The 14,906-nt window shown below is 36.2% G+C and overlaps 2 long non-coding RNA genes across 2 annotated transcripts; both read left to right on the top strand.

Annotated features, from left to right (window-relative positions):
* The first annotated feature begins 5,430 nt into the window (after window positions 1-5,430).
* LOC124170137 lies at window positions 5,431-9,868 on the top strand. The gene is made up of 4 exons (XR_006867329.1): window positions 5,431-6,706; window positions 6,868-8,407; window positions 9,167-9,269; window positions 9,787-9,868. It is a non-coding gene; the product is annotated as an uncharacterized LOC124170137 (long non-coding RNA).
* A 1,465-nt stretch (window positions 9,869-11,333) lies between these two features.
* On the top strand, window positions 11,334-13,777 carry LOC124170139. Its single transcript, XR_006867331.1, has 4 exons — window positions 11,334-11,618; window positions 12,097-12,328; window positions 13,354-13,515; window positions 13,641-13,777. It is a non-coding gene; the product is annotated as an uncharacterized LOC124170139 (long non-coding RNA).
* Window positions 13,778-14,906: the final 1,129 nt, after the last annotated feature.

Here is a 14,906-nt window from a genome sequence, read left to right as displayed (position 1 = left end):
AAGTTTGAGGGCCCATAGATATCAACCATGTCTTTAAACTTCCGGCACCTATGTTTTAGAGAATTAAAAATGATTCCTGCGCAGCTCATAAAGAAGAGCACTCGTTGACATCATTAGCAGACCACCTAGGCACACTTGGGGACGGGTCAGATCTGGTATTAGGACCATAGCAAGAATTTTTATCATACAGACTGTCCCAAGGGTCGTGTGTCATTTTTGACCTGTAATTTTACTAACTTTGCATGGAGCAATATTCATGAAAATTGTCACACTTATGGGGAAAGGTCCTAAGTTTTGTTGAGTGTAAGCAAAATTTTACAATTTTGACCTCACAAAGTAGGTCCAAACCAAACATTTGAATTTGCCTTATGGGGTTTCAATGTTAAAAAAATCGAGATAGACAAAAGTGTGAATTTCATTGACCAATATGTCAATTCTTAGGTTTTCGGACACGAGAAAACCGAAAATAACACTTTTATTTACGAATATTCAACCGTTGACCCAGTAAGGTCACCGTCAAGGTCATAAGGGTGGCAAAAGGAATAGCATACCAACAAAGGTGTCGATCCATGGGTTTTGTAGGGTGCCCAAGTCATTGTTATTGTCCAAATACCCGTATTATTCACTAATTGACCTCCGAGGGTCACCACGGGGGTCAAAGGTCATAGAGTTAAAAGTCGGGCAATCATAAAAACCAAGTGGTCAAACCATAGGTTTTGAAGGGTGCCAAAGTCGGTTAGGGTGTTCGTAGATCCGTATTGTTGATTTTTTGACCTCCGAAGGTCACAATTGGGGTCAAAGGTCATAGAGACAAACGTCGAGTCATCATGACAACCAAGGTGTCAAACCATAGGTTTTGAAGGGTGCCAAAGTCGGTTAGGCTGTTCGTGCATCCGTATTGTTGATATTTTGACCTCCGAAGGTCATAATGGGGGTCAAGGGTCATAGAGTTATATCGGCCCACCATGACAGCAAAAGAGTGTAACAATGTGTTTCAAAGGGTGCCCAAGTCAGTTTTGCTGTTTTTAAATCCATATTATCGACTTTTTATTACCAGCGAGGGTCACAATGGGGTCAGAGGTCATAGAGGTATGTTTTTAAATAATAGGAAAACTAATGTCCCCAACCAAAGATTGTTCGTCGTGATGGCTCGACGTTTGTCTCTATGACCTTTGACCCCAATTGTGACCTTCGGAGGTCAAAAAATCAACAATACGGATCTACGAACACCCTAACCGACTTTGGCACCCTTCAAAACCTATGGTTTGACCCCTTGGTTTTTATGATTGCCCGACTTTTAACTCTATGACCTTTGACCCCCGTGGTGACCCTCGGAGGTCAATTAGTGAATAATACGGGTATTTGGACAATAACAATGACTTGGGCACCCTACAAAACCCATGGATCGACACCTTTGTTGGTATGCTATTCCTTTTGCCACCCTTATGACCTTGACGGTGACCTTACTGGGTCAACGGTTGAATATTCGTAAATAAAAGTGTTATTTTCGGTTTTCTCTTGTCCGAAAACCTAAGAATTGACATATTGGTCAATGAAATTCACACTTTTGTCTATCTCGATTTTTTTAACATTGAAACCCCATAAGGCAAATTCAAATGTTTGGTTTGGACCTACTTTGTGAGGTCAAAATTGTAAAATTTTGCTTACACTCAACAAAACTTAGGACCTTTCCCCATAAGTGTGACAATTTTCATGAATATTGCTCCATGCAAAGTTAGTAAAATTACAGGTCAAAAATGACACACGACCCTTGGGACAGTCTGTATGATAAAAATTCTTGCTATGGTCCTGTATCCCCAACCGCTTATTTTCTCTCAGCTCCCAATCGTAGCCGGAGATGCATCCGGGCACAAAACACCGAGATTTAACCCTCATATGGATTTACAAAATTAGTTACGTCGTTGGATTCTCGGCGCCGCAGCGGCGCCGCGTCATTTTTTGCTATTATATTTCAAAGTTAGCCTGAATTTACAAGTTTTTTGATTGATAATGGTAAATACATCTATTATCTTTATTTATTACCGTGTTTTGCTAGATTTAAACCCTTATTGTTGAAGTAATAACAAAAAAAATTGAACGCTGCATTCTTTTCCATTTCTTGCCGTAATGCTCTTTATTTCAGTTCCCTTTGTATGTTATTTTTGAGTGAAAGTTTTAATTTCGTGAGTAATTGTTGTTTGAAATTTTTTTCTGATATGCAGAGCTCGGCAAACTCCGCTTTTTAATGTTTAAATTGTTTATAATTTTATGTATCTAAATGCTAAAAATGATGACCAAATAAAATTCGTTTATGCCCATATGACATAATTTTGCTTCAATGCGTCCACCCATATGTTATATCTTTGCAGTGTATATAGAAGGATAAGTTATTAAACGTTAATAATGGAACAGATGTAGGTTAAGTGTGAAGAGACGATTGTAACTTTCGTGATTTTTACAAGATTCTGGCGATCAAGACAAATCTTACGAATATTCTGGGAGCTTATGTCCTGAAATTAAAAAAATCAAGTCTTATGGCTTTTGAAATATAAATAATATGGGATGATAAGCGGCGTGTCAAAGAACTCAATGCTTCTTTGGAGATGGAGCTAGAAGAGTCGGTACTCTTTTCCTACCACGGAGCCCCATTCCCCCACTGGGGACGTGTAGCCCAAGCAAAAGGTTTCCTTAGATATGGACGGGTAAAGGTTTTGCGTGGGAGTGCATAAGATTAGGTTTTACTCCTGGATTGGTGGGAAGTCCAAAAAAAATAAATTCTTAGAAGTATGTGTTATTGGTGGTAGGGGAGAAGGTGCAGCCAGGCCCCTGACACTCTCATAAGACACTGAAGAATAAAATAGGTGGCAGAGACATCTGGTGAGCTAGGGGGAAAGTAGCAGCGGAAATACCGGGAAATTCAAATTAGGTAAAAATCCGTATTCAATCATGTACCCTCCGTTTCACCCTATTCCAATATCCTGAAAATGAAATATCCGCGGAAATTTACTTTCAAGAAGTAGTGGGAGACGTCAATAAAAGAAAGAACACGTAATTCAATTTTATACATGTATTCTCACAAAATGAAAATGGTACATTAAATTACATAGATATTCAAACAAATTTAGCAAGAAAATCCCTTTCGGCCCAAGAGGATTAATGATATAATGCAAGGAAAATTAACAAAGTTAGTAATTACTAATATCCACAGAAAAATGCCAAATATTACATCATAGAAGCGTGAAATTTAATCACATCAAAACCACATGAGGCATTAAATTCAATGGCACATTAAATATCTGAAATTCAGTCTACAATGGTAGTCAGACATTCAGATAGACATCGAGAACTACAGAAATAAAATCAATATTACTACATAATAGAGTAATCACTTGGGAAACACATAACGATAGTGCAAAATTAATATTGGCAGTCCTAAAAATTACAAAAAAATCCTTAATACTAAGGGTGCATGATATATGAAAGGCATATAGATGAAAGTTGGAACACGAGAGTGAAGTCAAAGTTCAAACTATGAATTTCATGGCAACAGGGTGTTATTAACTCAGTCATGTCTTCACGTGGACATCTAGTGGTAATGTCATTGGCAACGATTCACAAGCCACTACTCAGGGAAAAATTTCTGCTGTGTAAGTCATTTGGAACTGTCATTTATCTGCTTTGTACCACTGATTTGTATGTGCTTTTGAACTACTGTGGAATTGAAACACGGTACACAGCAGTTCATGACGTCATAGCATCCTACCATGTCATCAACTCATTTGAAACATATTTTGAACTGCCTTGGATTTCCATTGGAAACTGCTATGGGACTCATTTGGATTTAAATTTGGAACTCGTTTGTACCACTCGTTCATCCGTTTTGAAACTGATTTGTACCAGTTGGAACACCCATTTGGAACTCATTTGTACACCATGCCACCTGCTTTGGAGCAGTTCAAGGTGGCGTACTCAATTTTCTTGAAGTTTATTTTAGTCTGTTTCGGATATTTAGGCAAGATGAATATTACGAATTGAAGTGCGGCAGTGCCGCCATTTCTCAATAACTCCATTGCTTTTCAAAACGTTAGTCTTAAACGAAAGACCTTCAATCTCGTCAAGCTTAACACAAGTTTTATGTTTTCATATAGCGGAGTGAGGGGTAAGTCACTTTGGTGGTCAAGAAAGTCCTTATCGAGAGCTTAATTCCGATCTTACGTAGTTGATGTGGATCATTCAGTGTCCATTTTTGAGTGAAATGCCTTCGTTTCTGGATTTTTTTTCTTGAAAACCGTCATGTTAAATATCTGAAAATGCAATGGGAAATGCGAAAAAAGGCCTTTCCGGGTAATCGAACTGGTCAACCTCGACATTGAAATATATTTTCGAAGGAGGGATTCATGGCGAAAAAATTCAGCCCTTAAATACGGATCCAAATATGGACATAAACCATTTCCTAGGGATCGCGAAGACAATACATCGGTATGTTTTATCATAGAGTAAATATATTATATATGGTTTTCTGTATATTAATCTATGCAAAATACTACTTTTCCGGTAATATCAAAGAACGAAAGCAATGAAAGAAAAGGTTGCAAATATGCCGTAAAATTCGCAATGTTTATAATTGCGAAGTATACTTTGAAAGTATAGACATTGAATTTTTACGATAACAATATACTTGGAAACGCAAAAAAAACGCGAGCGCTATGAATTTGTTATTGAATACCTTTATTATACGCAACCAAAATTCTCGGTACGTAGTGAAGATAATCTTGTCGCATTTCAAATCGGACCCAAAAATACGATTTAAGCCACAAGGAAAATAGAATAATTTTGAAACTAATTCGAGTGATTATTTGGGAGTTCCGTTTCTATTAACTGACTTGCGATTATTTCTTATTAAACCACTAATGCATTCTTATTGCATATATTAAAGAATTTTCGTTTTCTCGACCGAACGTATCAGACTGAACCTGGCCATGGTATGTTGGCGCGTAGAAGACAGTTCCAAAACAAATGATGACGTATATAAATCGCATGGATTTGTTCACAAAGAATTACAAACGTATGGAAAGCCGTTATACATGAATCTTCTCAGTACACAACAGTTACAATACGAATGATGACGCCCGGAAAGCCTGTCATCTCGTTCAAAGGGAGTTCCAAATGAATTTTCTCCGTACACAGCAGTTACAATACGAATGATGACGTCTGGAAATCCTGCCGAATCGTTCAAAAGTAGTTCCAAACGAACACACTCTGTACAAAGGAGTTCCAAAGGGGATCACAAATGAGTTACAAACGTCTTCATATTTCTAATTTTTGGTACAAATGAGTTAAAATGAGTTTCACAGCAGTTCCAATGCAGATTTTGGTGTTCCAAAGCAGTTTCAAAAGGGTTCCAAAGCAGTTGCAAAGCAAAAATTTTTCCCTGAGTAGTGAAAAGGGTGACAGTTATGAAATACACGCAGAATACCCCACAATCAAGAGAAAATAGAACTTGGCAACTATCCATTTCAGGGCAATAGGGTGGCATTAACCTCATCATGTCTTCAGATGGACATTTATTGGTAATGTAATTGGCAAAGAATCAAACGCAGTGCATTTACAGTAAGATATACATTGATAAATGAAGAAAGAGCAATGTAAATGGCAAAAAATCTTTACCTACTACAAGCACTGGTTACAGGGGCAAAATATACACTGAATAACCCAAATTAAAGGGCAAATGCATTGGAACATGAATCAATTTCAGAGCAACAGGGCAGCCTCATTCGTACTTTACGTTCGATGTGCATTGATACATGAAAAAACAGCAATCCCATGTGGAAAAATTTTCTGGTCCAGTACTGGATATATGCTGGTCAAGTACTGGATTTATACTGGGTCAGTATTAATCCAGTACTGGACCAGAACCGGCCAGTACTGGGCCAGTATTAATTCATTACTCGACCAGAACCGGCCAGTACTGGGCCAGAACCGTCCAGTATTGATTCAGTACTGGAACAGAACCGGCCGGTACTGGGCCAGGGGGGTTAACATGTAAATTCGAGACCGTCTTCGGATTCGCCTTCGGCACGGAGTTCGACTTCGGGTCCGCTTCCGAAGGCTTGCCGAAGACGAAGCCGAAGGTGCTTCGGCGCGACCACGTAACAACCTTCGACTCGCCGGCTTCGAATTCGAAAAGCTTTTCGAAGAGACGCAATAACTGACGGATGAAACAATGACGTTATCATTTGCAGCCAATGAAGAACGTGTGCCGCATTGGGTGTGTCTACTTCACAAATACACTGAATATGAGGTAAGTATTTCCATTTGAGGTAAGTAACTCGGATAGTTGCTCGTACTTTAAATATCCTTCATTAGATTTAAGGACTAAGAAGTTGTTTTTATCGTATAAACTTATTTACGTCAATTACGGTAAATAATGAAATGCTGATAATTGATAATGAATAAACAAGTCAACGAAATCGAGGCCAACGATGTCGGAATGCCAAACAGCAGCTGTTTCAACATTCTGAGGCTTTTATTTTCGTCCCAACAATAGATAAACAACCTTTTAAAATGTCAAACAAAGTATTTATCCCATAATACGTGATGCGTATTTCAACAAAGCAAACGTTACATGCCGCCTAATTCGTTCGTTCATCCACTGTTGGGACTCCTGAATTTAATCAATGTGAAATCAAGCGACAATTAAATTAAGGTATCAAGAAATAACTCATTAGCCGAATATATCACCTGACCATAGCATTGATTCTTTAATATCCATTCATTCATCAGACACCGTTGCGGCTTCATCTATTCACCAGTTTTGGTTGCAATTCTCTCTGCACAAATTATACTTATACTGGTATTTTATTTTAGATTTTGCATTTAGAAAGTGAAGAAGACTGGAGCCATGGAAGGACAACATCATAAAGGTGAACGACGATGTTTGTTAAGCTACTTCTTTTGAGGTAACACATACTTGATCATTTTTCAATTTCTGTAACAACTGTGGGCTTACCCTGAATACTGACGGGATAACCGAGAAGGCAAGTGGTATAAACCTAAAGGTATGACATAATCATTTGGCGCATTTTATGATTTAAGTGCTCTATATTACTGAGATGGTATGTTTCGCAATCACTGCATGTCTTCCTTTACCAACGAAATGGAAGTCTTATCCCGGAGAGGTAATTTGTTTATTTGTTGTGTATACGGTGGTGGGAGTATTTATTTATATGATGGGAATGTGAGGAAATATAATAAGCTGTAAATGAATTTGCATTATGTTTTTGTGCATACGAAAGGCGTACTTGATACCATGAGGAAGGTATTTACCAGAAAAGTAATATTTAATGGATGATAGTTACTTTGGCTGTACCTAATGATACTTGCATTGAATTGAAATAGTTGGTAAAAATGCCTCTAATTCTGTAGTAAAAGCATAGACAGTGACATAATTGGTTGCAATCCTCCTGAAAGATGAATTACGTACATCTTTAGTTTGAGTGTTTTTGATGCCATTCCATGATTAGATGGCATGATTCCTGTGAGGCTCTTTTTTACTGTTACCCAACCTGGGTTATATTTGTGGTAAATACCTCATCGTGGAATATCAAGAAGTATATATATTAATTGAATGCCTTTCTACTTAGTTTATAAAGTATTCTGTATTTTAATTAGATCATAAAGCTACTGTCAGTACATGCAGATGTTCCGCGGTAACAAATGTCATTTATTTTTACAATAATGGAAGTTATATTTGCATGCCTGAGAGGTAAGATGTTTTTGCAGTATGTACTCATGTTATTTCTATTGCTTTATTATGTTTTCTACTCAATGCTTATGTTTCTCTACCAGCAAAGATTACATGCTGTTGTTTGTTACATGAATGGAAGGCGTGCTCATACTCAAAAGGAAAAATTGAAACCTTAATATGCTTTTTAAAAACAGTTTTATCTAACAAATACATATTTAAGATAATATTTTTTCCCTCAGCATCCATATGTCGTCTAATGCATATTGCTAAACGATACCTTTATGGATTATATTTTGTTTACAAATTGTTTTGGCTAGTTAAATGAATGTGAATTATTATAATTGAAGGAGATAATTGTTTTGTTGTGATTGATTATTCACAATTCATCTTTGCAGAGTACTTCAATTTTCAATCTCAGAACATGATGCTGGCAAAGGAGTCAATTTCAGGGTCTCTCTAGAGCAGCGAGCCATAATGCTGCAGTTTATGGAGGAGCACCTTGCATTTGCTTACAACCAATTATGTGGTCCTCAAGGAGCTGCCTCCTCATGCCTCATCTCGTGTCCCCTCTACTTCACATGACCCGACCCCCAGTTCCACTGCCAAACCAGCTGATAAAGGCTCTCAGGGAAGGGGGAAAAAGGAAGAGAGAAAAAAGTGGTGAGTTTTCTTGCTAAATTTTCTGCATGTCAATTACTGTTAGAAATTAAGTGACATCTGGAAACATAGTGACTGAAAGTAGCTGGCACAATACATACGATATGCATTAAGTAAGGGATATTCAAATATTGATAAGTTTAATCACAATATTATTCTAGTCTTCTCTCTTTTAATTTAGTTTGTTAAAAAGTATATCTCCAGAGAGTATTTGGGTTACATTTGTCTCCAATCCAGTCGGTACTAAAATAACTTTAATATGGATGACATCCTTAGAAACTTTTTCCCAAATAGCAATATGTTTATGGTTGTTAAACACTTTTATCTTTAAAAGGAATGAAAGTAATACTAAAAATTATTTGTAACGAAGATTCAATTAAGACCATGTGTAATTATTTCATGTGTAATTTCCACTGTCATAAAAAATATATTGATACTCTTGATTTAGTGAGTAAATATGTAGTTAATTAGCTGCAGCCAGTTCATTCCATTGAAAATCTTAGAGAAAATCTCACCTTAAGATAGAAAGCAATCACGAAGTTATTTTTATAAGGACAGAGGCCCTTTTTGTATTATTGCGATTTTCCATTATTTTCCTTCTAAGGTATGGATAGCCGATAAATTTTCAGTTTCGCATTGCAGTGTTACTATGCCATAGTATTTACATTTGAGCTGTAATTTTCTATATAAATATTTGGTTCATAAACATATTAATTTCAATTTTTTGAGAAGTCTAATGCATCGTGAATAATTTTACTTCAGACGATAACTCCACATCGCTCGATGAACGCATGGTCAAGGCGGCTGAGGTGAGAAGATCTGTTATGGCCCAAATGGTGGAGAGCTTCCTGGCTGTTGCGAATGAGTAAGTTCAATTGAAGAAAGGCAAAGGTATCCATGCATCTCTCAATATTTTGAGAGATTAGAGATGTCTCCAAGTTAAAAAAAAATGCTTTATTATTTCATGCTAAAATTTTCCACTGGCTAATGCCTACATTGACATAACATTGAATTAATTCGGTAAAAAGGCAAATTTTCAAATTTCACATTCTAAGAACAGACAAAAATTATATAGAGACAATTGATAAAAATTTCATCAGTCGTTCTTAGAAATAACTCAGTCCTAATGGAGAACTCTTTTTTGAATTGGATTTATTTGAAAAAAAAAACCATGTCAATAGATTTCCATTAAATATGATAACATTGATGGGGTGATATTGATTTTCTATTTAAAAATAAGTTTTCCTGCTCTCTTGGTGCTTTAATGACTACATAAGTTCCATCAACATAGCCTATTGTGCCAGATATTTGTGTAGCAATGTAATTCCTGGGTGAAAAGAAAGCGTATGTTATTATTAATTCTTGATTTCTCTCTTTTATAGATTCAAGGAATACCTGAGAAGTCATTAACTTTGATATTTTTTAATGATAGTACTTCATATAAACCAAATTGTTTTTTTATAAAGTAAATTATATTTTAATGTATTTAATTGTTATATGAATTAATAACTCTGTAATGTTAATGATAAATAAATCGAAAATTAAAAATATAATGTCTCCATGCTGGCGAATGATCCTGCTCATTTCCTCTCTCCTCAATGGTAAGTGGATCTATTTAGCAAGGATTTCGTTTGAGTTGAGAGCAGCTGTTAATTCCTCAATGGAACTAGACATGCTGCTTTGGCAGAGTCCGGATTACTATCAGTGCCGGTGCTCTTTTAGTAGCTCCCCTGGCCATTTAAGTGAAGTACATAGAGGACCTACGTAAGTGATTGCATTAATTCAGTAGCGTATAAGTCACATACTGAGATCATTTTCTTAGCCTTAATTTCTTTTAACTTACTTTGACTCAATGAGTATGGCCGTGCTCCTCCCTGCTTCTGTCATGTGTGATTTCACCTCTGCCACAAGTCCACGAACCATATCATTTGCTAGGCGGTAGAGCCCCTTGAAGACGAGCTCGTCCATGGCAAAAGGGTCTGAGGAATCCCTGATTCCACGCAACCTAGCGCGATTGTATGCAATATTTTGATCTCTCTATCTCTGCATTTGCCTTCTTCTCACAAAGTTGAGTCCCCACCCACGTAAGACACTGCCTCCAAAAGGCGCCTTGAGGGCGCCTTTCAGGTGCCTAGAGCAGGCGCTAGTGCCTTGTGCCTTTTTCAAGGCGCTTTAAAGGCGCCTTTCAGTTGCCTTTAGCAGGCACCCCAATGAAAAATGTGTACATAATTTCTATACATGGTATAAACAATGTAAAATTTTTATATACATATGTATATAGTTGTATAGGACGTATAAAATATGTAAATTCTATAGAAAGTACACGGAATGCCATACGGAATGCGTGCAACGTACACATTTTGTGCAAATCTGTGTACAGTTGTATTACCTGTATAAAAATTGTGCAATAAATTTACAAATTTTATATAAATTTTTAGAGCCATAGCAATTTACACATTGTGTACACGGTATACAATTTACACAAGTGAATACAATATGCAAAAATGTATGGGAAAGGGCCCGTTTAATCACTGAAACAGTTACTTTCATTTTCACAATAAAACTGGAAGCTTGGTTATAAAATGTTAATAATATACACTTAATCAGAATTTTAGTAATACATCAATATAATCGCGTTTGACGCAATTCTCTTCATAAGTGATCCACCACAATAAATCCAACAAATTACTTTAAGCAACAAAATGTGCAAACAGGGACAAGCAAGTATTTGCACTACTTTTTGTATTTACAGAAAATATATATTTGCCGTATAAAAAACTCAAGTTACAAATTTTTGCCCATGACGAACTTATTTTAATATTTCGGATTAAAAATCGTACTTTGAAACTTGCGCCAAAACGACCGGCGGCCATCTTGAGTACCCAACAGGCATTGCTACTCTTTTGTTTACTTGTGTTTACTTCCGTAGCTGCTCTATTTAGTGACTTAGAGAGTTAAGCTGTGCTATAAAAACTTGTTTTGCTAGAAAATTTACGTTGAAGTACGCTGCGGAAGAGGAAAATAATCCGTATTTCGCAGTGAAGTCTGGCGAAAAGGGATACGAAGAATATTGTTTCCTGCACAATAAAATCTACGTCGGAATAGGTTTCTGTGTACAGATTTCCCTGAAACAGTGGCTCTTAGTGGGACGAAGACATATAAGGAGATGCTTCTGTCAGCATCAACCCATCTCTGCGGTGCTGATCATGTAAATGTAAGTAAATGGAATATTTTTTTGTAAATCACCGAACTTTGAATGTACCCTTGTGTTCTATTACGATTGTGTAGTACGTACTATGTATGGCTAATGAACCTCTAATTACATTCAAATAATTATATAAGGTTATTCATAATTATATTATCAGTGTAATTACAATTTAGCGCGATCTTTGCTTTCGCTGGCATAGTAAAAATACAATCTACTTAGACGGATTAAGTGGAAATATCAGGGTTCTCGCAGTAGAACCCACTTTGATAGCAGTTCTTTATGACATTAAAGCATTAGTCTCAATCTCAATTAACAAATGTACATGAAGGGTTTTTATTGAAAATGAATAACCATTGAGAATATGTCGAATAATCATAGTAATTAATAAGATGTTCAAGACATAGCCATCAATTTAACTCTCTCCGATCATTATCTTTTAGGTATCGATTTGTGCTTTTGTACATTTTTCACAAATTCCTTACAGTTGGAAGAGGATGCAGAAAACTACATAAACTTGGAATATGATGCGTGGCCCTTTGAGAATAAAGGAAACATAGTGACGCCTCATATACTAGAATGCCAGGATTATGAAATCGCAGCCTCTCCAGATCGACCCCTAATGAGGATCAAAGAACATTTATCGAGGTCCTGGACATGAAGAGCCCGAGGAGGTGAAAAAGGATACATAATTAGAATGCTGCTTTGATGCTTTTACGGTCAGTCAATACTTTTAATAGGGAACTTATGTTAACCGCCTAATGCCAAGTTGCAAGTACTGTCTTTCTTTTACGATACTGGCTTTCAGAAATTAGCCCTTATCATAGGTGTAGCCTTGTCCATACTTTCCCTAAATCGACTTTTCAGCATTGCTTTTGCATTCCATGTGTACCAAGGGACAATAAAACTTAAATGGCCTATGCATGTGGTGCAACATGGCTATTTTTCCTATGCCTAAAGACCCAAGAATGATTTCTGAACCAGAAAACCCTTGTAACCCCATCCCACAGCCAAACTTGTTCCACTATTATGATTTTTATGTTTTGGCTAAAGAATCTTGAAATGGTGTCAATTGACACCATTGTCAATTTAAATACATAATAAAGATAGCAATATAGTCTGTTAAAACAGTTAGGAAGAGTGTTAACTAAAATAGAGATTCATTGATGTATTTGCATGTTATGCACGCAAATTTTTCAGTTCAATATTGGAGCATATCACCAATGAATGAGGTATTTTTAATCAGTCAATCTTTAAACTTAATTAAACCAGAGATTTTAGTGGATATCAACAATACCATGGCTCAATTTCACTCATTTTATGATTGTTAAAAGGCCTCGTTACACGGTACATTAATGCATACAAGTTAATGTATGTTTGCGTGAATGATTTTGGTGGACCCAAATGGAACATGTACGAATGCATGAACCAAATTAGAACAGGCTCTATTTTCAGTGCATACATTCACAGAATTTTGGTGGTTATACGGTACATTTTCGTGTTCATTCACGCATTCATACATTTATACATTAACCCGTATGTGTTAATGTATCGTGTAACCAGGCCTTAAGGCAATTATAATCGCATGTTTTCACCTGACCTTATTTATTGACCTTAAAACTCCCGAGTACTAAATAAAATCTCAAATGGATGGATAATCAATAAAAACAGTTTTAATGGTGTTTAACTGTGCCCCCTATTCCTATTTATTGATGTCTAATGCTGGAATATATTTTCAATGCAGGTGCATCATTTCAGCAGAGTTGGGGGTGACAACTGCAGAGAAATATGTTGGCCCATAGTGAGGAAAATGTTCACAGTAGGGCTTTCTGTTAATTAACATTCATTCAACAAAAGGGCAAATAAAAGGGCTTGAAATCTACAGAAACTTTAAATTTCATTCAAGGTAAGTCTTTCTATTTACTACTTGGGCTAGTTTTTTAATTTTCATATTTACCATTGAAGTTTCTTGTTAATTTTGAAGTAAACATTCAAAGTTCTTATTTGGAAATTTCATTCTTTATCCCCTAGGTGCATGGTGCAGATATTTTCAAGATTATCATTTTGGTACAATCGATAAAGAGGCTATATATAAATGCAATTGGGAAATGGCTGAGCAATCAATGTCCATAGAAATCTTGTCTTGAATAAATGACATTTGTTATTTGGATAATTTTTTTATTTACTTATGTCTTATGCTGCATATAGAACCATATTATAGTAGATATAATGGTGATAGATTGCATAATTGTTTCAGAGTCAAGGGGTCATTGAAGGGGTAAGTGCTCCAGTGATATGTCCTGAAAATTGAGTTAGTCATTTTTTATATTTTGCTGTATTAATATCTCGTGTGTAAAAGCAAGTAATATTATTTTTTTGAGTTATGCTTCAGAACCCTGTTCCCCAGCGCAATTCGTCATTGTGGTTGACAAATATACTCGTACAACTGTCGATCGTATTGGTGTAGTTGGATATATTAGACATTGCGGTATTGTAATAGGTACATGTATAGTATTTTAATGACCAAAGGTATGCGTGACATTCATTATGAGATGAATATCATGTGCTATTGAAAGCGGACCAAGAAAGCAACATGCCATTTCCATCGACCCTTCCCTTAAACTTTAACTCATCCTTTTTGTGACGGCATAAATCATTATCGGTAAGTTTTCACGTAATTGAGCATGGTTTTCAATGGCTCGGAACTGACATTACTTAAACTAGCAGTAACTGAGTGTGGATGTAGCTGACTGGAAGACGGCCTTGTTGCTTTGAGTATTTTACGCAAATTTTGGATGTCAGAGGCGCAAAGCTGGTAATTGCAACTTTATTTGGGCACTTATATATGTGTTACTATTAATGGTTTTCAAGGAAAGCCACGGTCTATACCAAAGTTAATAGCTATTAGAGTGGCAAAGCCGAAGAGGTTTCAGTATAGTTGCGTTGACAGTAGTTATTTTTCGTAAAAAATTATTTCACAAGCATCAAGGCAAGACCTTACTATGTCCGTAAGTTGTTTTTCTTTAATTATAAATGGTTTTCAAGGCATGGCAGGGCCCGTTTAGAAGTTAATTGCAATTAAAACGGTGAAACCTAAGAGGTTTCATCACGGTGTTGTTGACAGTATTTATTGGTAGTTGAATTAGGTAATATATTTACTCATTAGAATAAAATCTTGTTATTGAAGCATTCTTACTATATTTTTAAGTAATAATAAATAACTATCATGAGCTTATAGCCCTTTAAATATCAATAATTATTAATAATAAATGCGAGACGATAAGCAGACGAAACCCG

The sequence above is a fragment of the Ischnura elegans genome, chromosome 13 (assembly GCF_921293095.1).
Source record: "Ischnura elegans chromosome 13, ioIscEleg1.1, whole genome shotgun sequence".
NCBI lineage: Eukaryota > Metazoa > Arthropoda > Insecta > Odonata > Coenagrionidae > Ischnura > Ischnura elegans.
This window is presented reverse-complemented; position numbering and strand designations above follow the sequence as displayed.